Genomic DNA, 12224 nt, shown 5'->3' on the forward strand with positions numbered 1-12224 from the left:
CACACACACACACTGACCACACTGACCAAATACTTATTTTGTTGGCATTTACGTATGTCCCCATTACCAGTAAAACATAATCAAAACATATTTCTTTCACTTGCTGTGCCGTTTCGTTGTTCATTTGTTCAATCATTTCATTCTCAACCAGGATTTCTCATACTATGGAATGTTGTTTGGATGCCGTGCCAAACAAGCTTGTTGACCAATCAGGACCTGAATATGACTGCACCTCACATAATAATTTAACGCATTCAGAATTTTTTTACGTAGTTATTACACATTGATTACACTATCACTCGTATTTCATATGTCACAACGATTCATCGATACGTTTGCTATGATGCTGGTAAAGTTGTCTCGCGCACCTACAGTGCTGGTCATAAAGAAAGCTAGCTAGCTCATAGATGCAAACAATGTTCTTCCCCAAAAACATAGCAAAACGACATAATCTGTTTCAGTAGCTATAGTTACCTAGCTAACTATATTGCTAGGTGTCATCATCTAAAATAACCCTAATTTATAAGACAGTTCTTATTTGATTAATGGTGGTCGGACCCATCTATGTAAAGCTAGCCACAATAAGGATTAGCCACAATAGTGAACTTTGCGGTTAGCCTTCAACATAAAAGTATGTCATTGACAGTGATGCAAATGAATACAAATAGTAGAATTATACCATACTTGAATAGATCATGCTAAACGAGGTTGGAATGTTGTTATATAAAATCCACAAAAAATAATAATTTGTAAATTTGACAAAAATCTGTTATAATCACACTGGATGTATTATACTTTAGAATTGCATTGGGGGCATACTTATTTCACTGTACAGCCTTACCTACGGATTGTGGATCAATGACATGGGGTATCAGTCTATTCAATGACACCCAGAGAACATTAGCGTCGTTGCTCTTATTGCGGGACTCTGAAACAACTGTGTATTGAGCAACATTTATTGTCAACCCATGTGTATTGAACACTATTCCAGAGGAAAAACAATACTGCGTGGATGTTTTGGAGTTGGGAAAAAATAAACTCTTGGTTGGGAAAAAATAAACTCTTCTGTGGGTGTCACCGAGTAGACTGATACCCCATTTCATTGCTTCACATTCCAACCTTGTTAAACATGATCTAGTCTAAATATGGCATGATTCCACTAATTGTAACCTTCTGCATCACTTTCAAATAGGTACTTTTATTTTGAAGACAAACCACAAATTCCACTGTTGTGCCTAATCCTTATTGTGGCTAGCTTCACAACACATACCCCGGTCCGGTCGAGCTTCACTAGCCAGATGTGAAGCTAGCTGGCTGCTTATAACGTTAGCTTTGGGCAACAGGGTTAAGTAGCTGGCTAGCTATTTATTTTCATGAACTGAAGTTCAATTTCAATAGGTGAACAACAAGTGGCTAACTAGCTAATATTTACTCACAAGGATTCCTAAATCATTGCTAAGATAAATTAAAATGACTGCAGTTTCTACTGGTCATTGTTTTCAGGTTGGTTGTATTGGTGCTAGCTAGGTACCAAGCAAAAGCTAGCTACCCCAGAAGTTGCAGTCGAACAAATAATGCTTTATTACCAACGCGGTATTGTAAACACATAGTTCGTGGCTGGTGTTTGCAGACTTTTTTGTACAGCTTGACAGTGCTACTGATAGTAGTGGTGGCGCTTGGCTTGCACATGCAAATTCAGAACACACAACATTCTTTCATTTATTTCTTTAATTATTTGACGTGTCAAATTAAAAGCTTATTTGACGAGTCAAATAGTGTTATTTGACGTGTATCTTTTTTGACACYCAAAGACCCAAACGGCATTCCATATTATGTCGTGAAGCTAATAGCAGTGACGCTATTACTGTGCAACTCTGGTAGGGCAACGTGTACCGGTGCTCGACGAAAGCCAACATCACCCACGACAGAGAACGGTTGATTGTCAAGGGCAATGAATCCCATTATCTTGGCGTTAATGGATTTCGCCTTTGAGTTGTCTCGCTGAAATGTTCTTACTCTTTCAAATGACTGCTCAACTTGTTGGCTGCTCGATCCACACAGCAGACATTGTGGGCTAGGTTAGGAATGCTGTGTCGCACGTGTGCGTCATTACGTCATGTATCTACGTTATATAGGTATGCACGTCAGCTTTGTCATCGGTTTTGCACATTGGCGTTATACTAGACATCGGGCCGATACCGATGTTGGCATTTTTAGCTAATATCTGCTGATTCTGATATGTTCACCGATATATTGTGCATCCCTACTGGAGACATAACTAGATCCCATGGTTTAACAGTGCGACAATCTGACTCTGTGCCCTAAATGTGAATGAGAATGAGTGAAACAAAATGGCGGCATGCAATATTTACCCATGGCTTATGCAACACTAGCACAGCCAAATATATAGTTTACTATACTGCTAGAAGAAGCAGCATGTGTGCTACAGTACACGCTAAGGAAATGACATAGTTGGGTGACAGGCTGGTGACAGGTGGGTTAAACCATGTGGAGGGTGAGGATAGGGCTGTGGGTTAGGGTTAGATACAGTATGTGGCGACAGACTATATTTAAGGCCTAAAACCTGTCAGTCTCAATTACCCCTTAACCCTTCCCCTCCTCTCCTCACCCAGTTTGTCATTGGAGGTGATGATGTCAGAGGGGGGAGGGCCTGGGTCGATGGCAGCCATGATGCCCAGAGGGTCCAGCTGTGCCACGTGGTGACCCCGAATCTACAGGGGGGCAGGGGGGGCAAGTTCGAAAGAAGGGAGGGGACAAATTAAAATATTAAAAATAAACGAAACCGCAAAAGATAGCAGAGGGGAGGAAAGAAAAATCAAAAAGAGGTGGAAGATCAAATAAATCCAGAAAGCAAGAGGGAGGGAAAAAGAGAAAGAATAAACGAAGGGAGAAAAGAGGAAGAAGAAAGTAAGACAATCAATCAGAAAGGTTAAGAAATAAGTAGCTTAATCAGAGTCGGCACACACACGGCAGCGAGGCGAGGCAGGCGGGAACATGTTTCTCACCAACTTTCTTCAAGCCCACCATTACTGGGGCCTCATCAAAGTCTACAACACTGATGTCCAGAGGGTCCAGCTTGGCTATGTGGTGCCCCCGCACCTAGACGCATACAGGGCAATGACACTCAGTGTGTGTGTGTGTGTGTGTGTTGTGTTTGTGTGGTGTGCATGTTGCTGTGTTTGTGTGTGTGTTGTGAAATTTGTGTCACTTGTGTTATAATATAAGCGTGGCATAAAGTGGATAGCCTAGTGTCGGTGTTCAGTAGAGAAAGCCTCACTAAAACACAGGTATTTACATCAGTTGTGTCGGGACATTTGGATGTTGTGCTTGTGTGTAGTGTCTGTGTGTTTCTTCTTGCGTGCTGTGTTCTCCCTTCGTGTATGTCTTTCTCGTTTTGTCTGCGCTCCCTCTTGCTTTCTGGATTTATCTGATCTTCCACGTCTCTTTGGTTGATATTTCGGTCGCTTCCCCCTGCTGGCATGCGTGTGGTCGTGTGTGTTGCTTGTGTGTCCGGTTGTGTGCTAATGTGTGGTTATACCAGTACCTGGTATATGGCTCGTACAAGTGGGATCGTGTGTACGAGCCATTGATGGTCCTTCCCACTAGCTTCTCCACGTTAGGTTGCACCCCGACGTTGCGCGGCTGGCGATGCACGACTCGGCAGGGAGGTGAATGGGCATTTTTGAATTTAATAGGTTTTACTGCGCCTCTGTCCCGTCCCCTTCTTCTCGAAACTTGGCCCCCCCCCCTGGCCGCGCCCGGTGGCAGATTCCGGCCGCGGAGGTCACCCACGTTTGGGGCAATTCCCGAGCAAGGATAGACACCTCTAGGGCATCATAGGTCCGCCATCGGAACTGCCTTAGCAGGACCCGGCCTGCCCCTCTGTGACGAATGACAATCAACACGAGCCCAATGAGCCAAAAACTGAGAGAGACGGTTGAGGAAGAAGAGAGAAGGAGGAGAAGGTTAAGGGAGTAAATTGAGAAACTGAACAGAGTTATAGGCCTTAAGAAAGTATAGTCTGGTCGCCGACCATACTTGTGATGCGTAGAAACCCTAAGCCCACGAGCACACGATGTCCGCGATCACCCGTCGAGCATGGTTTAACCACCGTGTCACCAGACCGGTCACCCAACTATGTCATGTGTATTTACCTTAGGAGCGAGTGACACGAGTAGTAGAGCAAAAAGACACATGCAGGTGCGATTCTAGCAGGAGAGAGAGAGAGATATAGTGAGAAAAGCATAGAGTAATATTTGGCTGTTGCTAGTGATTTGGCAGACAGGATGAGACGACAGATGAAGGTGAAAAGAGGTTAGTATGCATGCCAGAGACACAGAGATCATTTCAGATCAATCACTCAATTGCGTCAAATACAACGATTAATAAGGGCACAGAGGCTTGTCCGTAGAGAAAACCATTGCGATCAACCGAACTGTTAAACCCATTGGATTCTTAGATGCTACAGGTCCTCCAGTGAGTTTTAGTGCGAATAAAATGACAACATGCGACGCTAAAATATCTTATTCGGTGATAACTATTCAGGATAATAATCCACATGATAATAAAACTTACTGCTAAAATAATGCCATATACTATTGAGCCATTTCTTGTGGGAGTTCCATTTAAAAAGCCTAGCACCACGTACAAGTGACACCATTTTATCGGCCCGATGATCTAGTATAACGGCTCACCTAGCATAAAGTAATACCCAAATGTGCACATTAGCTTGACCGTTTAGACTATCATACCTTATGCTATTCTATTCGCCAAGTTCATCAGTTGTGATATATGACGTTAAATGAAACAGCACCGACTTATAGACGGAACAGCAAACTGACCCTCAAACAAACCACTGATTACACCAATAGCAACCACTGACACTCTATCATAGACATACTGATGAGACTTCGCTCATCATCAAGGCCAAAAACAACCCAAAAATAGAACGTCCTCTCACTGTCATATACAAGTGCGCAGTTTCATTTTGACAGCATAACGAGCGATCGTTATAAGGATATCCACAGTATCGTCAGCGAGATCGAACATCTTACACAAGAAGGTCGGAAATCCTAAGGTGTCCCTGAGTATACCGCCAAGAGAGTAGATGGTGAGTGTTGCATTGCCGCGTTGGAGGCAAATCTAACCAGTTACTACGTTGTCAGTGACAGTCGATGGATGTTATTCTGGTTGTCTTTTCGGTCACCAGAGGCCACTGCAGGTTACACGATTGCCCTACCAGAGTATGTTTAACTGCACATGCATCTCCTCCCATTGTGCTGCACCAGATTTGCCAGTTTTGCTTGCCTGTGAGAGGTTTACGTCCACATAGCTTCCAGCTCCAGCCCATGAGCTCTCTAGCACAAAGTTCTAACTCGATACATGTTCTGATGTGGCGTGTGTGGGTCTGTGAGAGTGGCCCGCTCCGTCAACCAAACTTGCAATACTCTACACGTCCCGAAAAATTACCAACACTATTTGAACTCGAGCAATAACTACACCTTTTAATATCGTTGACACGCGTCAAAATTAGTAGATTAAATTTAGAGATACCATAAAGGTGACTCATACTTCAGATGCTGTGCTGAGTGGTGATCTGCAGAAACATTCGTGAACTAGTTTCGCAGTGCCAAAAAGCGCCAACCACTACTATTTCCACAGGTTAAATAGAACGACACTCTCAGAAAGCCGTGCAGTGTTATCTCGGAACTCTTTGCCCATGAACTGGCACCGCCAGCGAGGAAACACATGTCGTAGTGGTATGCAAGACCTGCCGAGCGGAAGGTAACACAGAGGGAGGAGGATGTCTTCCCTGATGCACAGCGTTGAGATTTTGCCGTTCAAATGAACACAAAATGTCATCTTAGTGTCTCGACGTAGTGCTAACTGTCTGCTGGGACCAGCCGACTCGACCCCAGAAGCTCTCCCATTATGCGTACGGACCTTCCACCTCCAAATCGATCCCGCTATAGGGTACCTAAGTTACAGCGACGCCTGACAACCAACCTTGAAAAAATTGACCATAGATAATCTTGGCAGTCATTTTAATTATTTAACGCTCATTCTGTCCAATGATAAAATCGCGTTGGAAAGTCACTGATTCAATCATCCCAGTAGTGTCGCTATCTAAAATTATCCAATCTACTTGTAGCTAAGGTGTGTAGAGAGCCACATTTTAGCTACGGTCTTCTGCTATCCTATTGAGGTCAATTGAACTGACTCGTCTATCTTAGTGCCCGAATAAGCATCGTTAGTTGCCAATAAGCTAGCCAGGCGTTTGGAATCTTGTCCTACCCGTGTAGACAGCTCACCTAAACAGACTAAGAACGTTCTAACGCAGCTCAACCAGAGAGTCCCTCTCAGATCCACGTGGTCTTTCTGTGAAAAGCTCGCCTATTGCGAGGACCACGTGACTCGAGCGACGATGGAGGAATTTTGCGTTCCTGGTGTAATCTCGGCATGTATGTTTTGTTGGCTCATCGTCTGGTAAGCCTCGTGATCCACAGCACAGTATCTGGATTAGTGTTCCGACAAACAGTGGAATTTGTGTTTGTCATATACCGATCCTAAGATAAATGCAAGTGTAGCCTTATTTTGACTGCGAGGAAGCTAGAATCGAGCAGAAGGCTTTAGCCGTCCAGTACTTCAGTTGGAACCTTGTCATGAGCCGTCTATTTAGAGCTCTTCTAGATGCTAGTTGCGTGGCACAAGTTATCTGTACATTCTCAGCAAGTTTAGTTCTCTGACACACAAGCACTTAAGCAGTTGGCGCGTTTATCAATGTCCTTCCCAACTTCTGCAGCATGCCTAAGGCAACGTGGTGCAACACGCCCAGCACAGAAGAGTATTCTGAGCTATTATACTCCCTGCGCGCCACATCTCTACTTATGTGTGGTGTATTTTCATGAATGTTCCCAAGATCATGAAACCAGCCTACAATCTAATCCACGCTTAGTGTTGTTTTTTCCTCTTGTACCTAGTGATGTCTAATCTCACCATGGTTGAACAACTGTTTGACTGTTATATTGCTCAATACAAACAGTTGTCTCAACCGTGTACCCCGGTCTCCGTCAAATGCTGTTTAGTGTCTTAACGACCCGTTCCAACAGGTGCATGTTCATTAATGTTATGTTTATTGACAAGCATGGAGAAGACAGTGACTTAAACACTTTTACAATGATGATCTTTGAAGTTATTTGGATTTTTACGAATTATCTTGAAAGGACAGGGTCCTAAAAAAGGGGACATTTCTTTTTTTTGCTGAGTTTATATATCTACTGTCAAAAAGACTACCAAAGTAGAAATAGGATAAATTTGGGGTCATAAAGTCAGTCTCGTCCAAAACATTTTTTTGTCAAGACTTAAGTGCGTCAGTGACTTGCATCACAAAACACAAATGAGGTTGTGTTTGCTGTCTATCTTGCCCGCAGCTGGCAAGCACACAAGAATCATCAATTGGAAATCACTTTGATATTCCATATTGGAGCTAGATAGGAACCTTAGGTCAGTTACGACAATATACAGGAGTAATAGTTTACCAATTTCAATAGATCACAATTACAATTTGCAATTAACACGTTCATTCATACTGTCACACCAGTCCTTCGCTTTTGGCTCCCACCTCCTGTCCAGCTCAGAGCATGTTCGCGTCGCCGGCCTTCTAGACTGCTGACCGAACGTCGCATTCACTCATTTTCAACCCGGACTTGTCTCGTCATCATTACACACCCCTCTGCAGTTACAACTCCCGCCCCTCTATCACTGTAATATACTCCCTCTTGTCATTTGTCTTTCTCGGGTGATGCCAAAAAACAAAAGGACGTGGCGAACGGTGGTGTAAAGGGAAGTCCTCTAGAGAAAGAAAAAAACAAGATGATTGTCTAGGAATTAGTGCAGTATTATAATAAGGAGGAACATATCCTTGGAAAAAAGAGAGGAGGAAGGTCTAAAGGAGGTAGAGGAAAGAAGAGGGTGAGCTTGTAGGTCGATAAAAATGGTGGGAAAAAGGAAGATGGTTTGTACAGAAAGAAATGTTAGAAAGTGTAAGCAGAGGGAAGGCTGGAAGACAGGAGGAAAAATGGAAGTGAATCGGAGGTGGTAGTTGTGAATTATCGGAGACCGAGGTAGTGCACCGAGGGTCAGGAAAAATGAGGTCTGTGACAGTAGTGAGTGAAGTTTATGAAAAAGTGGATTCTTGCCATTTTGGCTGATCCGATTTGTGGCTTCAAGGTGGAGTGAAAAAAAAGAAAGGCTGAAGAAGTTTTGTAAAAGTGGGGGGAAAAATCAGATGAGGGTAAACCAGAAGATGGTCTAGTAATAATTGTTTAGTGTTGCTGTTCGTCAGAGGGAGAGGCGCTCGGAGTAAAACAAAATGGGGGCAAGAAAAGTGAATTGTTTCGCTGCTCAAGAAAAGGGCACCAATGAAAGGAAGTGTGATAACGGGGAGTAGCAGTAAACATAAAAGCGTTGACCCAGACTGAGGAAAAGATTCCCAAGTGTGTATGTGATGCTTGGTCGTTTGATGCGACGAGACAATGTGGCAGCAAACAGAAGTGTCATTGTCTGTTTCTTTTGAGTTTTGGAAGTTGGAGTCCTTTACCCGACAAAGTGAACGTATAGGATATAATTAATTACCACTGTATGAGAGTATGTGCCAAATAGCATTACGATGTTTTACAGGTGCTCTAAGCTTATGGCATTGTGTGCCGAAGCTGTGATAGTAGGAGGTGTCCAACGTGTTGAGAAGTGTGCAGAAGGGCATTAAGACAAAAGGAATGTGTAGTATTGGTGAAAGTAGTGGAATGTGTTAATTGTAAGGGTGCCCATGGAGCTGGGACAGACATGTCTCGTGCGAGAAAGGCAGGTTGAGGTTTTCAGGCTTAGATAGTGATAGCCAGAATTTTGTCATGATACTGAGGCCAGTGAAGAAAAGTTTAGAAAGAAATGGTAAGGGGAGGAGTGGTGAGAGAAGTTAGAAAAGTGTACCAAGATACAGAGGATAAGCACCATAAAAGTGAATAAAGTTCAGTAAGATTGGATTTTTTAGAATTTATAGTAATGGTTATCAACTTACGCAGGGAATGAACGGAAGTCGCCAAAAAATTGAGGTTGTGGTGGGCAGCTGCAGTAATTCGTCATTTTAGCGTGTGCGAGACTTGACATCAGAAAGTTAAAGGGTGTGTTAAGTGGTGTTGATGTCCCATGCCTTTCAGGATGATGACATGAGGTAGAAATAAATACAATTTGAATTTAGATGGAGTAGGGTGGTGTTTAATTTTATTTTATATCATTATTGAAATTAGTGAGTTAAAATTAGTGTTAGACGCTAGTAATTTATTTATTACATTTGTATTTTTAACAAGCCCAAAGTTAAGACTTGTATTCCAGTGTAGTAAGGTGGGAAGAACAAATTGAGGCCAACCGCCGTTAACCTCAGTAGAAGTAGGAAAAGTCTTTGTCGCTCATTGTAAATGTTTCTTGTTTTCCTACTATGGTCCTGAAGTAAGTTTATTATTTTTACTTTGGTTTCGGTCCTGCTTTTAGATACAGTGGGAGAACCAAGTATTTGATTACACGTGCCAATTTTGCAGGTTTCCTACTTACAAAAACATGTAGAGGTTCTGTAATGTTATCATAGTAACAACTCAACTGTGAGAGACGGAATCTAAAACAAAAATCAACAGAAAATCACGATTGTATGATTTTTAAGTAGTAATTAATTTGCATTTATTGCATGACATAAGTATTTGATCACCTACAACCAGTAAGAATTCCGCTGCTGCCACAGAGCCTGCTGAGTTTTTCTTTAGAAGCCCTCCCCTGTTCTCCACTCAATTACCTGTATTAACTGCACCTGTACATGAACTCAGGTACTGTAAAAAAAGGGACACCGTCCAGCACACTCAGATCAAACAGAACGCCAAAACCTCTCCACAATGGGCCCAAGACCAGGACTGTGTAAGGACAATCAGGGATAAAATTGTAACTCTGCCACAAGGCTGGATGGGCTACAGGACAATAGGCAAGCAGCTTGGTGAGAATGGCAACAACTGTGGCGCAATTATTAGAAATGGAAGAGAAGATATCAATGGATGAGGTCAATCACCCTCGGTCTGGGCTCCATGCAAATCCTCACCTCGTGGCATCAATGATCATGAGAAAGTGAGGATTAGCCCAGAACTACACGGCAGGACCTGGTCCAGATGACCTTGAAGAGAGCTGGACCACAGGTCTCAAAAGTAAACCATTAGTAACCACCACTACGCCGTCATGGATCTAAAATCCTGCCAGTGCACGCAAGGTCCCCTGCTCAAGCCAGCGAGCAGGTCCGAGGGCCGTCTGAAAAATTGCCAACTACCATCGGCATGATCCAGAGGAGAATGGTGAGGAAGGTCATATGTGGTCTGTGAGACAAAATAGAGCTTGTTGGTCTAAACTCCACTCGCCGGTGTTTGGAGGAAAAAGCAAGATGAGTACAACCCCAAGAACACCATCCCAAAAACCGTGAAGCCTGGACGTTGGAAACATCATTCTTTGGGATGCTTTCGCAAAGGGGACAGGACGACTGCAACCGTATTGAGGGGGATAGGATGGGCCATGTATCGCGAGATCTGGCCAACAACCTCCTCTCCCTCGAGCTAAAAGCATTTTGAAGAGGGGTCGTGCTTGGTCTTCCAGCATGACAACCAACCCGAAACACACAGGCCAGGGCAACGAAGGAGTGGCTCGCGTAGAGAGCAGATCTCAAGGTCCGTGGAGTGGACCTAGCCCATCTCCAGACCTGAAACCCCCAATAGAAAAATCTTTGGAGGGAGCTTGAAAAGTCCGTATTTGTCCCAGCGAAGCCCGAAAACCGGAAGGATCTGCGAGAAGATCTGTATGGGAGGATGGGTCAAAATCCCGGCTGCAGTGTGTTCCAAACCTGGTCAAGAACTACAGGAAACGTATGATCTCTGTTAATGCAAACAAAGGCTTCTGTATCCAAATATTAAGTTCTGCTTTTCGGATGTGATCAAATACTTATGTCATGCAATTAAAAATGGCAAATTAATTACTTAAAAAATCATAAACAATGTGATTTTCTAGGATTTTTGTTTAAATTCCGCCTCTCACAGTATGAAGTGTACCTATGATAAAAATTACCAACCATCTACATGTCTTTGGTAAGTAGGAAAAACCTGCAAAATTGGCAGTGTATCAAAATACTTGTTCTCCCCACTGTATATATAATCTTTATATAAATGCAGAAGTTCTAAAACCATGCGACTGCCTCCTGACCGTACTCCTGCCTCTCCTCGCTACACTTGCTACAGAATTGATCGACCCAAAAGAACAGAAGCAGCAGGACATCCCGACCTCTCCGCTATAGGAGACTACGACTCGTGCCAGGAGCACCTCGGGACTGCCCTTATGGCACGTGGTCACCGACCATACACCAGCATGCAGGCACACACAACCTTCCCAGCTCCCCACGGTTGTTCAGTCACAAATCTATCATTCACCAGGTCTGATCAGCAATGTCCATCTTGCTCCGGGTTGACGGCACCCCAGCTCACGTAGGGGGTTTCTCCTGGCCAGTTGACCTCCACTCTGCTCGTCACATGCCAGGATGGCCTCGAAGATCAAGGTGCCTTAGGTGATCTTGGGCTGACAGCCTGGGCTCTTGGGGAGTGTGTGCACGCGCATCTGGGAGAGGGAGAGACGGGTGCCCAGAAGTGCAGTTTTATCGAACCACCCTACAGAGGAATCCGAAGGAGTGTGCTAGCGTCTCCTTCACGTCTACGCCAGGGGTCCAGTTACAGCGTCGAGTACGCTCTGGTATTTATCCGGAGTGGAGCTGCTATCCAACTGCTGGAACGACCAAGCCCTTGTGACGGTTTTCCACTGCAGGCTACAGGCGGACATGCCAGACGGAGCTGCCTGGCGCGATAGACTCAAAGCGCAGCTAGAACCATCCGTCTAAATGCTTCTATGGCCATTCGCTCCTGGTGCATTGAATGAGTCTCACTGCAGCTGGAGACCCTATCCAGTGTGCGAGTCCACCCATCATCGCAGGTAAGTTCGGTCTCTCTTCCGAACCTCCATGCTACGTAGGCTCTCAGTAACCTATCTCCCACTCGAATGCGAGCATTCATACGCACCTTATCCATGTGCGCAGATGATAGCGTTATAACCTACCTCCCTCCTACAACTAGCTCACCCTT

The 12224-nt window shown here is 44.1% G+C and overlaps 1 pseudogene; it reads right to left on the bottom strand.

Annotated features, from left to right (window-relative positions):
- Positions 1–12224, bottom strand: part of LOC111963793 (2-oxoglutarate dehydrogenase complex component E1-like) — a 62990-nt pseudogene that overhangs the window by 25297 nt on the left and 25469 nt on the right.

The sequence above is a fragment of the Salvelinus sp. IW2-2015 genome, linkage group LG5, assembly GCF_002910315.2.
Source record: "Salvelinus sp. IW2-2015 linkage group LG5, ASM291031v2, whole genome shotgun sequence".
In the NCBI taxonomy this organism is placed as follows: Eukaryota; Metazoa; Chordata; class Actinopteri; order Salmoniformes; family Salmonidae; genus Salvelinus; species Salvelinus sp. IW2-2015.